Below are 17038 nucleotides of genomic sequence, written 5' to 3'. Positions count from 1 at the left end.
ACCATCAAGGACTTGAAGGATGCAGGGGTAGTGATTCCCACCACATCCCCGTTCAACTCACCTATTTGGCCTGTGCAAAAAACAGACGGATCTTAGAGAATTACAGTAAATTATCAAAAACTTAACAAGGTGGTGACTCTGATTGCAGGTGCTGTTCCAGATGTAGTTTCATTGCTTAAGCAAATTAATACATCTCCTCGTATCTGGTATGCAGCTATTGATCCAGCTAATGCCTTTTTCTCTGTATCTGTTTCAAAGGACCACCAGAAGCAATTTGCCTTAAGCTGGAAGGCCAGCAGTATACCTTCACTTGCCTACCTCAGAGCTACATCAACTCTCCAGACCTATGTCATAATTTATTCTGCAGAGGACTTGATCACCTTTCCCTTCCACAGGATGTCACACTGGTCCATTACATTGATGACACTATACTGATTGGACTTAGTAAGGAAGAAGTATCAATGACTCTGGACTTATTGGTAAAACATTTGCATGCTAGAGGGTGGGAAATCAATCCCACGAAAATTCAGGCACCTTCCATCTAAATGAAATTTCTAGGAGTCCAGTGGTATGGGGCATGTTGAGATATTCCTTCTAAAGTGAAGGATAAATTATTGCATCTGGCTGCTTCCACAACTAAAAAGGAAGCTCAATGCTTAGTAGGCCTCTTTGGATTTTGGAGGCAACATATTCCTCACTTGGGTGTGCTACTCTGGCCTTTTTATCAAGTGACTCAAAGAGCTGCTAGTTTTGAGTGGTGCCCAGAACGAGAAGACTCTCCAACAGGTTCAGGCTGCTGTGCAAGCCACTGTGCCACTTGGACTATATGATCCAGCTGATCCAATGGTGCTTGAAGTGTCCATGGCAGATAGAGATGCTGTTTGGAGTCTTTGGCAGGCCCCTATTTGTGAATCACAGCACAGGCCCTTATGGTTTTGGAGCAAAGCCCTGCTATCCTCTGCAGATAAGTACTCTCCTTTTGAGAAACAGCTTTTGGCTTGTTACTGGGCCTTAGTAGGGACTGAACACTTAACCTGGGGACACAGAGTCACTATACAGCCTGAGCTGCCCATCATGAACGAGGTGTTGTCTGACCCACAGAGTCAAAGTTGGATGTGCACAGCAACACTCCATCATTAAATGGAAGTGGTATGTACAAGATCAGGCCCAAGCAGGATCTGAAAACACAAGTAAGTTGCATGAAAAAGTGGCCCAAATACCCATGGTCTCCAGTCCTGTCGCATTACCTTCCATCTCCCAGTCTGCGCCTATGGCCTCATGTGAAAACACAAGTAAGTGCAGGAAGAAGTGGCCCAAATACCCATGGTCTCCAGTCCTGTCACATTACCTTCCATCTCCCAGTCTGTGCCTATGGCCTCATGTGAAAACACAAGTAAGTGCATGAAGAAGTGGCCCAAATACCCATGGTCTCCAGTCCTGTCATATTACCTTCCATCTCCCAGTCTGCGCCTATGGCCTCATGGGGAGTTCCTTATGACAAGCTGACTGAAGAAGAGAAAACTCGTGCCTGGTTTACAGATGGTTCTGTGCAATATGCAGGCACCACTTGAAAGTGGATAGTGGCAGCATTACAGCCCCTTTCTGGGACCTCTCTGAAGGACAGTGGTGAAAGGAAATCCTCCCAGTGGGCAGTACTGGGAGCAGTGCACCTGGTTGTTCGCTTCATTTGGAAGGAGAAATGGCCAGATGTGCGATTGTATACTGATTCATGGGCTGTGGCCGGTGGTTTGGCTGCATGGTCAGGGACTTGGAAGGAACATGATTGGAAAATTAGAGACAAGGATTTTGGGGAAGAGGTTTGTGAATAGACCTCTCTGAATGGGCCAAAGAAGTGAAGATATTTATGATTCATGAATGCTAACCAAAGGGTCACCTCAGCAGAGGATGATTTTAACAATCAAGTGGATAGGGCGGCACATTCTGTGGAAACCAGTCATTCTCTTTCCCCAGCTACTTCTGTCATTGTTCAGTGGGCTCATGAATAAAGTGGCCATGGTGGCAGGGATGGAGGTTATGCATTGGGCCCAGCAACATGGACTTCCACTCACCAATGCTGACTTGGTTACAGCCACTGCTGAGCACCCAATCTGCCTGCAGCAGAGACCAGCACTGAGTCCCCAGTATGGCCTAACCCCTCAAGGTGATCAGCCAGCAACCTGGGGGCAAGTTGATTATACTGGACCACTTCCATTGTGGAAAGGGCAGCATTTTGTCCTTGCTGCAATAGTTGCTTACTCTGGATATGGATTTGCCTTCCCGGCATGCCATGCTTCTGCCAAAACTACGATCTATGGACTTACAGAATGGCTTTAGCCACCATCATGGTATCCCACACACCATTGCCTCTGATCAAGGGACTCACTTCACAGCAAATGAAGTGCAGCAGTGGGCCCATGCTCATGGATTTCACTGATCTTACCTTGTTCCCCATCATCCTGAAGCAGCTAGCTTGATAGAATCTGAATGATGGAATGGCCTTCTAAAGACACAATTATGGTGACAGCTAGGTGGCAGTACTTTGCAGGGTTGGGGCAGTGTTCTTCAGGAGGCTGTATATGCTCTAAAGCAACATCCAGTATATAGTGCTGTTTCTCCCATAGCCAGGATTCATGGGTCCAAGATCAAGGGGTGGAAATGGGTGTGGCACCACTCACTATTACCCTTAGTGACCCACTCGCAAGATTTTTGCTTTCTGTCCTCACGACCTTATCCTCTGCAGGTCTAGAGGTCTTATTTTCAAAGGGAGAAATGCTCCCACCTGGAGACACATCACTGATTCTGTTGGACTGGAAGCTAAGAATGCCACCTGGCTACTTTGGGCTCCTTATGCCTCTGGATCAACGGACAAAGAAGGGAGTTACCATATGGGTTGGTGTGATCGATCCTGATTACCAAGAGGCAATTGGATTGATATTACATAATGGAGGTAAAGAAGAGTATGTCTGGAATGCAGAAGACCCCTTAGGGCGTCTCTTAGTATTACCATGCCCTGTGATTTAAATCAATGGAAAACTACAGCAACCCAATTGTGACATGAATACTAATGGCCCAGACCCTTCAGGAATGAAGGATTGGCTCACCCCATCAGGCAAAGAACCACGGACCAGCTGAGGTGCTTGCTGAGGGCAAAGAGAATATGGAATGGGGGGTGGAAGAAGGTAGTTCTAAACACACTTATGGCGAAGTGACCAGTTACAGAAATGAGTACTGTAATTGTTAAGAATATTTCTTCTTTGTACATGTGCATCAATTTTTTTTGTTTTCTTCACTTAGAAAATATAAGATGTAAATAGGGCTAGTGCATTTTTGGTTCTATGTGTGTTCGTTGACTCATGTTAGGTGCAAGTATGACTTTGTAATTGTCTTTTTTCAGCAATTATGTATGGCTTAAGGAGATGTGTACATGCACCAAATTGACAAGGGGTGGACTGTGATGGTTGAGATTGTGTGTCATCTTGGCTGGGCCATGATTCTCAGTGTTTATGTGTGGTCACTCCCATGATGGGATCTGCTGTGAGTGGCCAATCAGTTGAAGGGGAGTTCCCTTAAGCATGTGGCCTGCATCCAAATATAAGCAGGCATTCTGGCTTTTTGCTTACTCTGGATCCTGCAACTGGCTTCTGTTCATCTCACATCAGGTTCTTGGGACTCGAGCTAGTGGTTTACCTGCCAAACTTGGGATTCGTTGATCTTTGCAGCCTGTGAGGAAGAGCCGTGCTGTTTGACCTGCTGATCTTGGGTTTGCCAGCCCCTGCCAGCTACATGAATCAGGAGAAGCCACTATCTTGATCTACAGACTTGGGACATTCCAGACTCTACAACTGTGTGAGCCATTTCCTTGATATAAATCTCTCCCTATATCTATGTTTATATGCTTTACTGGTTTTGCTCCATTAAAGAACCCAGTCTAAGACAAGGTATATTAGTTTTCTATCACCATTTTAAAAAATTACCGCAAAATCAGCATCTTAAAACAACACAAACTCTTTTATCATACAGTTCCGTAGGTCAGAAGTCTAACATGGATGTCACTGGCCTAAAATCAAGGGGTCAGCAGAGCTGCGTTCCTTTCTGGAGACTGTAGAAGAAAATGTTTCCTTGCTATTACCAGCTTGTAGATGCCAATGTCTTTCCTGGGCTCATGGTCCCCTTTCCCTGTCTTTAAAGCCAGAAATGGCTAGTCAAGTCCCTTTCATACTTCAAATTTCTACTGCTTCTTCTTCCTATTTCTCTCACACTAAAATCTGGAAAGGTTCTCTCTTTTGAGCACTCATGTGATTAGATTGGGCATATACAGATAATCCAGAATAATCTCCCTAACTCAAGGTCCATAACCTTAATCACATCTGCAAAGACCCTTTTTTCCATGTAAGGTAACATATTCATAGGCTCTGAGCATTAGGGCTTGGACATCTTTGGGGGGGCCATTATTTTGCCAACAACTATGTGCCCTCTGGTCCCTAAAGATTATGACCATTCCACATGCAAAGTACATTCACCCCATCCCAAGGTCACCAAAAATCTTAACCCTGTAATGGGTTAAGCATCAACTCAAAATCTAAAATTTCATATAATCCCATCAATTCAAAAACCCCGAATCTCATAATCTGAATCAGGTATAAAGTGAGGCTCTGGATAGAAGCATCTTGGGAGCACAATTCCTCTCTATCTGTTTCTGTGCAAACAAGTTACCTATTTTTCACATTACAGTGGTATAACAGGCATAGGATAACAGTTATATACATCCTGGTTCAAAATGAGAGAAAATGGAATTTTAAAATGGAACCACAAGTCTTAAGCAATTTTAAAATTCAGTCAGACAAAATCCATTTGGTTTCAAGACCTGGTTTGCTGATCTGCCCGCTGGGTCTGAGACTTTGTCCTCTGACTCATCCTTTCTTTTTCATGAAAGGTAGCAAGCATATCCTTGCATCTAAGTAGTTTTATCATCCTGTTTCCTGCCTGTAAAGTTTTAGTAGTCTGACAGCCTTTTTTTTCATATAGTCTGTCTCTTTCAGTCCAAGCTGAAAATGTTTCTGCGGTATAAAATTCTCAAGAACTTTGTGCATCTCCCATGGAGATTTACTCCATTAGACAATAAAAATCCATCACTATGGAGTCAATTCTGACTCATAGTGACCCTATTGGACAGAGTAGAACTGCCCACAGGATTTCCAAGTCTGTGATGTTTATGGAAACAGATTGCCACATCTTTCTCCCATGGAGCAGCTGGTGAGTTTGAACTACCAACCTTTTAGTTAGCAGCCAGGTGCTTAAACGCTGTACCACCAGGGCTCCTTCTATTAGACAATAGGCTTATCTGATGATCCAGTCTAGATAATTTCTATTTTTAACTTTTGCTGATATGGCTGAGGGTCAACACCCTTAAGCTTCCTAGATGCTCTGGTTTGTTTAAGGGAATTTGTGTGCCATCACCTCCATGATCACAGTGCATCCTTGTTATTATCATAATATGACTGAATTACCTTCCAGGGAAAAGTTACATAATAGGGGCTCAATGAATCTTTATTCAATGAATAAATGGACTTTTTTTTGGAATGAAAATAGCTCCTAAACCAAGTGAGAATAAGGAGTGAACCAGCTGGAAACCAGCCTTTAAAACATCATTTGAATAAATGGAAATAGGATGTCCTTTAAAAAATTAGATTCCTTACATAATTGATGATATGTTTTATTTTCATCCCACCCACCCCCTTTTGTCACTACCCCATGGCTTTTCCCCTCACCCCCAATCCTGCTTTCTCCTGAATGCAATGGAGTTAAAACGCAAGCCACATTTTGCTAGTGGTGAGTTGGTTGGCATCACCTTTACCCCTCCAGCCAAATGGAAAATCCAGAGCAAATTGGCAGTGTCGTCAATCATGGGATGCCACATTCTTCCCTTCCTTCAGAATGACTTTTTCTCCTGACTTTGCTAGGTTTTCTTTTAGACTTAAAGAGGAGAGAGACAGACAATGGAAACAAAGAAAGCAAGGTGAAATAGAGTACAGAAGGTGGGGAAAGAGCCTGTCAAGGGCATAAGAAAGATAGGAAAATTTATACTCAGTGTTCACTGAATTGATTTTAAATTGAATTCTTCTAATCAAATATTCCAATCTTTCAAATCCTAGGTGTGACTTAAAAATGAACTCATAGATCTTTTTGTTTACTAAAGGAACACAGAACAAGGGAGTTGATACTTTCACTGACTTCCTTGCTATTTGATAGTTTTGGGGCACGGGATGGAAGGAAGTTTCAATAAATTTTAAACCACACACAAAAAAATTTAAACTACAAACTAAGGAGGTTCATAAACAAAGAGCTGTCACCACATTTCATGTTTTGTTCGGGCTCTGGGGACATGGAGAATGATCAAGTTCCTCCTAGACACCAGGAGACTCATTTTAGTGACTTTGTCTAGCCAGGGATAACCCAGTGCCGTCAAGTCGATTCTATGTAAAATTTCCTGGGAAATGAAAGGTTGTAGTAGGATTCTGAACCATCAGCAAGCTGAAACCTTCTGGCCTGTGAAAGAGTGCATAGTTCACGTGATTCAGAGATGTCAAATGGAATGACAATAGCTTTCTGATGACTTATTTACATAAGAGGATGAGAGATGTGGGGAGAATAGCAACAAAACACTCTGTGTTCAGAAACAGCCTTCAGCTTGTGGGTGTATCCAAACTAAGTCTCCAGAGTCACAACCAGGGAAATCATAGTGAGCATATCAGAAAATAGAGGCGCATTCATCCACACAGCAGAAACCCATCCAGCCTTATGGACTCTGCTCTGTTTCTGGCTTCCTTCTCAGGGACTTTCCTCAGTAATAGCTCTGGATAAAGAGAGCTTTTTAACAAAGAGTGTTGATGTCTGTAATGAATGGTAATGAACAATCAATTTAAGTGTTAGCCAGGCTTCAGGAGGTACAGACCTCCTAGACTGGGGTAGAGCTAAGGCACAGCTTTGAAACTGTTGTAGTGGGAATGGTAATGTGGTTTACAAAGTTCTCTAGGATACAGTGAGGCCCACCTCTCTGTGCCAACCTATCCTGGCCAAGCACACACTTTCAAGGGCGGCTATATTAGCAATTGTGCTTGTTTCTACCTGAACACACTAGTTCAGCAACTACACTTCTGACACTGCCACCCTGTGGTTTGGAAGACTATGCTCCAGGTGTGGCATTGAGTTGGCATTCTGAGATAGTAGAGTAAGAATGTAAAGGCAGTGGGAGCTCTGGGCAAGCATAACGTGATGGAGACTAGTAAATACATGCATCTATTTGAAATTCTTTTAAACATTCAGTACTAAAACGAGGGTATTTGTGGGGGGGTTTTCCAATTTTTTTTTTTCGTTTCATAATACAATCAATTTTGGACACATGACGGATATGGTTGTTGTTCTAGTTGCCATTGAGCCAATTCTCTCTCTTGGCGACCCCATGTATGCAGAGTACAATTGCTCCATAGGGTTTTCAAGGCTATGACCTTTTGAAAGCAGATCACCAGGCCTGTCTTCCTGCAGTCTTGGGTGGGCTCAAGCTGCCAATCTTTTGGCTAGTTGTTGAGCATTTAACTGTTTCTACCACCCAGAAATGTAGGATGTCTCATTCTAGGCTGAGAAAGGATTACTGTACTGCTCTTACAAATTTTCACTTCAAACTAATTTATAGGTGCTTCTCAGCAAAATGGTCAACTTGGCAGGCAGAAAAAGTGCAGCAAACTCTGCAATCCGCACAAGGAAGCATAATTCTCTTAAGAAGTATTTGCAGCCTAATTCTTGGAAAGCCAACAATAGGCTATATTGTAAATAGCTTGTTTATGGTTCTTCTTATTGACTGATTCGTTCTTTAGACTAATAATTTAAGTCATCTAACATTTCTCATCCGGGGAATCATTTGATGGTAAATCAAGGACCATTAGTTTAAATAGAAGAGTAGCTCTTATTATGTCATTTGATAACTAATTATGGGAATACCTCCAAAAGGTTCAGATGGTCTTCAAAGCACTTTTTTTTTTTTTGGTGGCCTCTTTGTGTTTTCCTTTTTTTTTCCTGTTTTCTCTCCCATGGCTGCTCTAAACACTGTTCTTTTTTTCTGCCTATAATTAGAGGCATCATCTCCTATGACCTTCCAGTAATGCATGAAAATTCCTTCTGAGGTTATTAATTCTTTCTTTTCTCCTTGGATTTTTCCCTCTCTCCTAAAACTAAGCATTTCTGTCCCATTCTACTTTTGTTAGAAAACTTCCTTCTGAATTTTTACTAATAAATATGGCCTGGCTTTAGTAATCATTTCCCTTAGAAAAGACTTCAGTCGGATTCCCAGTTTCATTAGGACAACTGCTCCTTGAAATGTTTTCAGATATTTAATGGAGATGAAAAATCAGAGTAAAGAGACACCTTAAAGCAAGGATCACAAATGGTCACAAACTCAAATACCTCTGAAGATGGAGCAAGACCTACAAATTAATGAAGCAGGTTAGTGAGAAACTTGGTAGAGTGAAGACTGGCTGCCCAATCTATAGGCACTGTCCTTAATCAGTATCAGCTATATTGGAGTTTGCCACATGAAAATATGGACTCTGTATGGCCAGATCTTCCACTTTATCAAGAGAAACCCCATATCCAGATTTTATGTGACATCTCCCAATTTTAAAATAATGGCAACTAATGCAAACATTTTTAAATTGATGCAGGCCAAAAAAGAACATATATATGAGCCAGATTTGGCCTATAAGCCATTGCTTTAAAGTCTTGAGAAAGAGCTTTTGGAATAGAGCTAACTTAAATGTCAAAAAATATGGTATGTGAAATTCCTTTGTCGATCTGTTTGTTATTCAACATCCAGCCTCTCCTACTTTTTTTTTTTTTTTTTGCCACCCTTTGAATTTCTATACATTATCAGCCTTGGAAACCCCATGGGGCAGTTCTACTCTATCCTATAGGATCACTCTTAGTTGGCATCGATTTGATGGCAGTGGGTTTAACGTGATTATACTGATGGTTTTCATAACCAGTTTTCTAACACTCCAAATACCGGCATTACAGTTACATGGTTATACCTGTGTGGCATTCATGACTCTTAGGTACTATATCATTTGGGTACTCAATATAGAGTGAAAATTGCAGGCTTGATCTACAGTAGTTTTCATAGGGTGATATTATAAGCTTTGACAACATAAAATGTTCTTACAGAAGGCTCTTATTAGAAGTGTAAAGAGTACATTTCTCCCATTTTCTGTTTTCATAGCTTTCTTAAAAGCGTAGACTCTTATGTCTACACTTGCCAGTTAGATTGAACGAAAGTGAAGAACGTTACTGATTTTAAATTCCTCATAGTAAAAGAGAGATGAGGGGGAATTTTGTCATTATATTCAAAATCAGCTTCAACATGCCATTTGTCCGTATTCCCCGGAAGTCATGCTTCAGCTTAAATGGCTTTTCAAAAAATGTCTTAAATTTCCCCTTTCCCAATCCTGTTCCCACACCATGACCATCATTTTCCAGTTACTTTCATTTGGCCTTTTGTCCACTCACATCATAATTACTAAGGACTGAAGGCACTTATGAAGCCACTGGCTCAGGTTCTACCCAGAAAGGAAGTGTATGGAACCAGCCAGAGTGAGAAGGAGCCCTCAACACTTTCTGGTCAGCTTTGATCTATGAGTGTGATCCCTTTGCTTTGACTCTCTCTGTGATAGCAGTGACCTTATGTATGGGTGCTCAACAGAGGAAGGGTGTCATAAAATATAATACACTGCCGTTGAGTTGATTCTGACTCATAACAATCCCATAGGGTTTCCAAGGCTATAAATCTCTGTGGAAGCAGACTACCACCTCTTTCTTCCTCGGAGCCACTGGTAGTTTCGAACCACTGACCTTTCGGTCAGCAGTCAATCACTTTAACCACTGTGCCATCAGGGCTCTAAATATGGTTAAAATGGCACTTTTCCCTTTATGATTTTGTTCAGTTAGTGAAAAATGGAAGAGCAAGATTTTCTACCTCTTAAAGCTTGGTGATGGTGGAAAAATTACAAAAATATATTTTTAGGGGCCTGAATGTGCTAAGGTTGAATGTTAAGCATCTTGTTGTTTTCTAAGATGCTATAAAAATTTATTTGTGTTTATATTTATTTCAATAGTAGAGTAATGTGCAGCCTAAATATCATAGATTTTTATTACTTATCTTCTGAGGATGATTGTATCAGTCAGGAGACAAAAACCACACCAGTTATTTAAACAGAGATATTTAATATGAAGAACTGTTAACCAGGAATGAAGTTGTTACCTGGGTAACTAATGGGTTGGAAAGAGAATACTGCAAAGAGAAGTGGGATAAACTGTTGAACTTAAAAACTTAGAAAATGGCCCTTGGAGCTGAAAATCAGACCTCTGAGGAGGAAATGCAGACTGGCTGGGTGATGTCTGCTGGGGGAGGGTGGAAAGACTGTGTCTTAGTCGTCTAGTGCTGCCACAAGTGGATGGCTTTAACAAACAGAAAATTATTTTCTCACAGTTTAAAAGACTGGAAGTCTGAATTCAGGGTGCTGGCTGTAGAGGAAGGCTGTCTCTCTCTGCCAGCTTCGGAGGAAGTTTCTTGTCTCCTTTGAGCTTCTGCTCCTCGGTGATCTTCATGTGGCGTGGCATCTCTCTTCCCCCATCTCTGCTTCTGCTCGCTTGTTTAATCTCTTTTGTATGTCAATAGAGATTAACTCTAGACAAACCCTACACTAATTCTGTCTTATTAACATAACAAAGACAACTCATTTCCAAATGAAATTGTAACCAAAGGCCTAGAGGTTAGTATTTACCACACATATTTTTGGTGGACACAATTCAATCCATACCTGTCTAGTTCTGTGAGTGTTGGAAAAACTGTAAATTAGACTCAGCTGCTGCTGCTGTAGGAAAGAGCTGCTGCTGCTGAGATAAAGAAGTATTGCTGCCATGATGCTCATAGGTACCACAAACAGACCTGAAAAAAAAAAAAAAATCAAACCCTGTTGCTGTCGAGTCAGTTCTGACTCATAGAGACCCTATAGGTCAGAGTAGAACTGCCCCATAGAGTTTCCATGGAGCGCCTGATGGATTCAAACTGCTGACCTTTTTGTTAGCAGCCATAGCACTTAACCACTATGCTATCAGGGTTTCCCCACAAGCAGACAGGAAGCCTTTTAAAAGGAGCAAGTCCCCTCTTCCTCCTCCAGCCCACTTTTTGCAAAGCATTACCACAGAGCCAGCTGACAAAGTAGTAATGGGGTGTGCAGAGTCCCAGTACCAGGATCAAAAAGCTGCTTATAGAAATGAAGGTTTGGGGTATAGAGACAATAAGTTAATAACTGGCACAACGGTGATACCTCCCAGCTCTTTAAAAAGGTCATGGGTAAAATGCTGGGTTTTTTTTTCCCCCTGAAACAAAGCATGTTATTCAAGTTTTTCTGGGAGAAAAAAAAAAAAAATCTCAGGGAAAGGAAGTGTTGTAAACCAACTTCTTAACGACCATTGGTTCGGTACTTATAGTTTGAGGTTTATTTCTGATTCACAGACGAAGTGTATATTTAGTAAGTCCATTTTGACCTAAAACATCTTCCTCTCTCAAAAAAGATTCATCAAACTAAGAAAAAACAAAATCCTGAAATTTGGAATATCACTATTAGAATTCATTGTGGGCTAAGCTAATGACCACTACTGAAGTACAGCTACATCTCAATTAGTATTACATTTTCATGTGAGTAAAAAAAACCCCATTGACGTCGAGTTGATTCCAACTCATAGCATCCCTACAGGACAGAGTAGAACTGCCCCCATAGGGCTTCCAAGGTGGATTCGAACTGCTGACCTTTTGGTTAGCAGCCAAGATCTTAACCACTGCACCACCAGGGCTTTGCATGAGTAAAAGACTCTTAAAAAAGTGGCCAAAATATGAATAAGCATTTCTTTCCTTAGGTAAATAAAGGAAGGCAATTCAAAGCTTGCATGGTGGTGTCAACATTATCAGGGACCCAGGTCATCTAGGTCTCTGCTCTGTCATGTCAAGAGTCACATGGATATAGCCTGGTTCAAAATGGCTGCAGGAGCTTCAGCCGTCATGTTCGTATTCCAAGCATCAGTATGGAGGAAGGAAAGAGGAAGATTCTTCCCCATTTTGCAGAAAGACTTCTTAAAAGTCCCACACAATACTTCCACTAGCTACAAAGGAGTTTGTAGACTTTTAGCTGTGAATCATGCACCTCGGTAAAAATTGGGGCTCTGCTCATATGATGGATATGGTCACAAGGGTTGTTGGTAGGAAACTAGCAGTCTCTGACAGATTCAGGGAGGGATATTACGTCATTAATCATTAAGGCTTGGTGTGAATGAGTCCATTAGCTCTTTTTTGAAAGCAAGATTGCATAGTAAGGAAGAGTGGAGAGTAAATGAGTTTCTTAGGCTGGGGAGAGTGGAGGTTGCTGAAAAGGGTTGGTGGAGGACATTGAAGGCAAATTTCCTCTATTTTACAATTTTATTCAGAGCCATCTTTCATATTTCTATTTTTGTCTGTTTAAATAATTTGTTTTCAGTACCAGCAGGAAGGAATCCCGTACCATTAATATTTATTTTGTTTCAAAGAACAAAGTTTTTTTTTAAGAGACTTAACTACCCTTTGATTGTTTTTTTTCCTCTTTCTTTTAGAGGAATACCTTCTAATGCCAAGATAGGTTCTGGATTTCCAGGGTTATTACATTTCTCTTTGTGAGTTTCTCTCTCTTCTCATGAACCTCAAAGGGCATGGAAAAATGGCATCATATTGATAAATTGTGAAGCTTTCCAAGACATTCTTTAATTGTTCTACGTGCAAATATGGTCAAAATGAATACTTCAGGCCAATTGGAGTGAACATTTTCTCCGTGGTGCTTGGGGTGAAACTGGCTGGCTTTGTAAAGTGATTCTCTTTATAAACTAGCAACATTGTTTTACGACGTGTCTGGTTGACAGGCCAATTTCTTAAGGGTTTTAAGCATATATATTTAGTATTTTCCAGCACTTTTGCTTTTAGAACTAACTTATAGGCTGGAGCAGCTGACCATGCTGCACCATGACACATTGCCTTGGCAGATTCACGGGTGGAAATATCATAAATCACTCCAGTAGACATCTCTGTTCCTCAAAATCCTACTTGCTTCCAGCTACCTCATCTTTCATACTTTGATACCTTCCATCACAGTAAGACAGAAATTTCAGGGGGACATTGGAGGAGGAAAGGAATGGTAGAAAAAAAAATATATTCAATTGAGAATTTTATCATGCTTCATCTTGTCCGCTACAGAGAAAATATTTGTTTGTAGTGCACAAATATTTGCATGTGTAAAGATCCATCCCTAATCAAAATGGCGAAGTGGCTGCAAACTAAACACCATCTGGCCTCTTTAGGCAGCCTTTGCTTCTACCTTGAGCCCATTATAAGGACAGACTCACGCATCATTACTGAACAACTCGATTCCCCTCACCTCATTCCCCACACTTGGTGGGCAATGTAGATTTTTCTTAAGGTTGTTGGTGACAACAGGAAAAGGATTAATATTGCATTCCGTGCAGGAAAGAACTTCATCTGGAATACCATATACAGCAAGACAGAGTCAGCCCTGTCACCTAGGGAAAACATAGCCTTCAGTAGCCCCAATCTCCTGCTTTTTCCATTTAGAGGGTTCTCTTTTTCTGTGCCCTTTCCTCTCCTCCCTTTCGCCCCTTCCTTCACCTACCCAAAACACCGACAGGGGAGCATAAAGGCTGATAAAAACTGAACTGTCACCTTCCTACGGGGTGTATGAATAGTACATTAAAACAGGGATGAAAACTAAAGAGAAGAAGCTTTGCTGGTAGAATTTCAGGCAGAATGAATAATGGAAAGAGCCGAGTATTGGAGCCAAAGAGAGCTGGAATCGATTCCCAGTTCTGTCATTTAGAAGCTGACTGTCTTGGGCAAGTTACTTGCCCAAACTGAGTCACAGTTTCTTTGTTTATAAAATTGGAATAATAATACCTTCTTCATAATCATTTGAGGATTAACCAAAATTATATATTTAAAAGCATTAGTGCACTATCTGACACAAAATAGGCATTCAGAAGGAAGACGTAAAGTATTTGGGGCAAGTCACAAGACTTTCTCAGCATGCTAAACGGTCAGGAGCAGAGTTGACTGTGTGTGTATTTGTGTATATGTATGAGAGAGAGCGTTTAGAAGAAGAAATTTCATTGCATTGATTTTTCCAAACCCATTTTCTTAAGTACTTTTAGTGTCTGCAACTTCCTGTTATCAAGGAACCTGGGAACTGAATCAGAAGATCCTTGGTGAACGAGAAATGAGAACCAATGGCACACAGTGGGTTGGGGGGATTTTTCACCCAGGGTTTTTTTTTTTTTTTTCTTATGGATAGAAACATAAAAAAAGAAAAACAAAATTTTTTTTCTTTTTTTAATGAAGTATTTTTATCCTATTCCTTGTGCTCCCTTTCTCTTTTGGATGACACTGATCAAGTAATTAATTTTGTTGCTCTAAGCATCATTTTCTGTGCTGGTCACTCTATTTTGGGGGCCAACACATTCTTTTGTAACATGTTTTAATGTTACTGTCTTAGAATCTGTCAAAATGAAGAATAACTTCCTTGTCTGTGCCAGACCTGGTTTGATACTCTTAACTGCAAAGGGTCAGACCTTTCTTGGCAGCGATACACAGGAACTGGGCATAAGTTCTCACAGATATTTTTTGTCCTTCTCAAATGCAATGCCCATACAATATTTAGATATTATGAGCACTGCTGTCCTTGCTCTGCTGGAATTGAGTGTTTGCCATGCCAGATCAGGTGCTGCTCCCTCTGTGACTGAGAGTGGATGCTTCAATCAGGGTCATCCTTCAGGAAATGAAGAAGGTCCTGAGACTTCCAAAAATAACCTTTCTTTGGACAATATTGTAGGTCTCTGGTGGTGGTTATTGTTAACCGCCTTCAAGTTAGCTCTGACTCATAGAGACCCTGTGTACAAGAGAACAAAACACTGCCCAATCCTGTACCATTCTTATAATTGCTGCTGTGTTTGAACCCATTGGTGCAGCCACTATGTCAGTCCATCTTGTTGACAGTCTTCCTCCTTTTCACTGACCCTCTACTTTACCAAGCATGATATCCTTCTCCAGGGACTGGTCCCTCCTTATAACATGTCCAAAGTACATGAGAGGAAGTCTCACTATCCTTGCTTACAAGAGGGAGCATTCTGGCTGTACTTCTTCCAAGACAGATTTGTTCATTCTTTCGGCAGTCCATGGTATATTCAGTATCCTTTGAGATAAAATATATATATATATTTATTTATCACCACACCATAATTCAGAGGTATCAATTCTTCTTCAGTCTTTCTTATTCATTGTCCAGCTTTCATATGCATATATGGCAATTGAAACTACCATGGCTTCAGTCAAGTGCACATTAGTCTTCTGGGTGACATCTTTGCTTTTTAACACTTTAAAGAGGTCTTTTGTGGTAGATTTTCCCAAAGCAATTAAAAAAAAAAAAAAAAAAACCTGCTACCGTCAAGTACATTCCAACTCATAGCAACCCTATAGGACAGAGTAGAACTGCCCCATAGGGTTTCCAAGGAGCAACTGGTGGATTTGAACTGCCGTCCTATAGGTTAGCAGCCACACTCTCAACCACTGTGCCACCAGGGCTCCCCCAGTGTAATTCTTCATTTGATTTCTTGACTGCTGCTTCTATGGACATTGATTGCGAATCCAAGTACAATGAAATCCTTGACAACCTCAATCTTTTCTCTGTTTATTATGATGTTGCTTACTGGTCCAGTTGTGAGGATTTTTGTTTTCTTTATGTTAAGGTGTAATCCGTACTGAAAGCTATAGTCTTTAATCTTCATCAGTAAGTGCTTCAAGTCTTCTTCACTTTCAGCAAGCAAGGTTGTGTTATTTGCATAACGCAGGTTATTAACCAGCCTCCCTCCAATCTTGATGCTGCAATCTTCATATAGCCTAGGAAGAAGGACCTGGTGATCTATTTCTGAAAAAATGAGCCAGTGAACACTGTCTTACTCTGATACAATTTCCCAAATGTAAAAACTTCTTAGGCTTCTGCCCTTAGTGAGGTCTTATCAGCCCTTTCTTCTGGTTTGTTTGAGATACAGGTGGCCATGTTTTTAATTAAAAAAAAAAAAAAGATTGGGAGATATACCGTTGTTGTTAGGTGCTACCAACTCATAACTACCCTATATACAGCAGAGCAAAATACTGCCCCGTCCTGCACCATCCTCACAATCATCGTTATACTTGAACCCACTGTTGTAGCCACTGTGTCAATCTGTCTCATTGAGGGTCTTCCTTTTTTTCACTGACCCGTTAATTTACAAAGCATGATGTCCTTCTCCAGGAACTGGTCCTTCCTGATAACATGTCCAAAGTTCATGAAACAAAGCGTCACCATCCTTGTTTCTAAGGAGCACTCTGGCTGTACTTCTGCCAAGACAGAATTTGTTCATTCTTCTGGCGGTCCATGGTATATTCAATATTCTTCACCAACACCAGAATTCAAATGAGTCAATTTTTCTTCGGTCTTCCATATTCATCGTCCAACTTTCACATGCATATGAGGTGACTGGAAAATACCATCCATGGCTTGGGTGAAGCTCACCCTGGTCCTCAAAGTGTCATCTTTGCTTTTCAACACTTTAGAGAGGTGTTTTGCAGCAAATTTGTCCAATGCAATATGTCATTTGATTTCTTGACTGCTGCTTCCATGGGTGTTGGTTGTGGATCCAAGTAAAGTGAAACCCTTGATAACTTCAGTCTTTTCTGTTTATCATGATGTTGCTTATTAGTCTAGCTATGAGAATATTTGTTTTCTTTGTGTTGATGTGTGATCCATAGTGAAGGCTGTAGTCTTTGATCTTCCTCAGTAAATGCTTCAAGTCCTCTTCACTTTCAGCAAACAAGGTTTTGTCATCCGCATATTGCAGTTTGTAAATGAGTCTTCCTCCAGTC

The 17038-nt window shown here is 41.0% G+C and overlaps 1 protein-coding gene across 10 annotated transcripts in view; it reads left to right on the top strand.

The window, feature by feature from the left end:
* Nucleotides 1-17038, top strand: part of LOC126069927 (zinc finger protein 474-like) — a 106342-nt gene that overhangs the window by 19135 nt on the left and 70169 nt on the right. For 2 of the 10 annotated variants that reach the window (XM_049873581.1, XM_049873580.1), the window contains one exon: nucleotides 3720-3844. The exons of the other annotated variants lie outside the window; for them this stretch is intronic. The gene's annotated coding sequence lies outside the window, so the exon portion shown is untranslated. The remainder of the gene's footprint in view (nucleotides 1-3719; nucleotides 3845-17038) is intronic. 10 annotated transcript variants of the gene reach the window in all.

This window comes from Elephas maximus, chromosome 2 (genome assembly GCF_024166365.1).
Source record: "Elephas maximus indicus isolate mEleMax1 chromosome 2, mEleMax1 primary haplotype, whole genome shotgun sequence".
NCBI classification, from domain to species: domain Eukaryota; kingdom Metazoa; phylum Chordata; class Mammalia; order Proboscidea; family Elephantidae; genus Elephas; species Elephas maximus.
Note: the sequence above shows the minus strand (reverse complement) of the source record. Positions and strands in the feature narration are given on the sequence as shown.